This window comes from Erpetoichthys calabaricus, chromosome 3, assembly GCF_900747795.2.
Source record: "Erpetoichthys calabaricus chromosome 3, fErpCal1.3, whole genome shotgun sequence".
Taxonomy (NCBI): Eukaryota; Metazoa; Chordata; class Cladistia; order Polypteriformes; family Polypteridae; genus Erpetoichthys; species Erpetoichthys calabaricus.
This window is the reverse complement of record NC_041396.2, coordinates 294,585,143-294,586,635: the sequence shown is the minus strand read 5'-3', so window position 1 is coordinate 294,586,635 and position 1,493 is coordinate 294,585,143.

Below are 1,493 nucleotides of genomic sequence, written 5' to 3'. Positions count from 1 at the left end.
GTGTAGTCGAGCTCTTTCTTTTTGGAGGAGTCTCTGCCTGGTTTGCGTCATTTCAGACGCACGTTGTAGGCACTTGCGTTCATTAATTATATCCAGGCAGTCGCGTGTTTGTATCTCGGTCACTCGAGCTGTGTCGTGTTGAACCCGTGACTGCTTTGCCTATGCAGTTTGAGACACGCGTTGTAGGAGTCCACGTTCATTAGATCTACGCATTAGTGCCACTCACAATATGGCGGCGACGCCTGCGCCTTCCGTATTATGTCGGTTCTTACCATGCTGTGCAGGCGCCTTTGTGTTTTGTACTTCACTGGGCGTTCTGACGGCCGATGTAGGCGCCTGAACCTTCAGGGTCCGCCTCCGCTGTGTGCTGTGGACGTTTAACTGTCGTTGTTTCTGCCTTTATATTCTGTATCTTGGTCTGCATGTGTTTAGTGCCCAGGTTTGTTTGTAGCTGTCGCATTCCGGTTTTCATCATCTGTAACCCGCTCTTCATGTGTTCGTCCCCGTTGTTTAATCCCTTTATGAAGTTTTACTTCGTTTCCTACTCTGTGTTTTATTTCTGAGGGCTTGTTCTGTAACCTGCTCTCCATGTGTTTGTCCCTGTTCTTTAACCTCTTTATGACGTTTTACTTTGTTTCCTACTGTGACTGTTCGTAGTCTCTCCCGTTTTGCTCTGGTGCGGGGGGGTGGGGGCTTTGTGTGGTGTCTGCGCACGCGCGTAGTCTCTCCCGTTTCACTGGGGGGGGGTGCTTTGTTTCTTTAATCCCTTTATGGGGCTTTGTTCTGTAACCTGCTCTTCATGTGTTTGTCCCTGTTCTTTATCCTCTTTATGACGTTTTATTTTGTTTACTACTCGGTTCGTAGTTTCTCCTGTTTTGCTCTGGTGCGGGGGGGGGTGGCTTTGTGTGGCGCACGTGCGTAGTCTCTCCCGTTTCACTATGGGGGGGGGCTTTGTGTGGCGCCTGCGCACTACGTCTTTTGCGTCCACAGCCCATGTCCCTGCGTCCATCCGGTTTACCATTCTCGTTTAGTAATATGGATATCTTAGAGGCACACGTGAAAGTGTCTGTTAAGTTTTAATCAAATGTCCACAAAAAATAGAGTTGTGAATCTTTTTCAAAAGTGTTTTTTCATAGTTCTCTATAAACAGGTGACTAAAACCCTAAAAATAACTTGAATAGTCTACTATTTAAATCCAGCTAACTAGAAATTCAAGATCCTTGCACACATCACTTAGAATGTACACCACTATTTATTTATTTAGTTCTTTATTTTGACAAGTCAGACAGACGATAATTGTGATATGAATAGAAAATATTTGTGGGTGGACTATTTACCAATTGTTATCTCAAAATGCTGCTCAAACAGGATTAAAGCGTGCCATTTTTCTGAGCCTAAAAATGGACTTCCTTGTTACATAAAGAAAAACACCTTAAGAAAGAATGCAGGAACCTGCATACTATACTGTTAAAATGGCTTAGTTGGAAATGGAA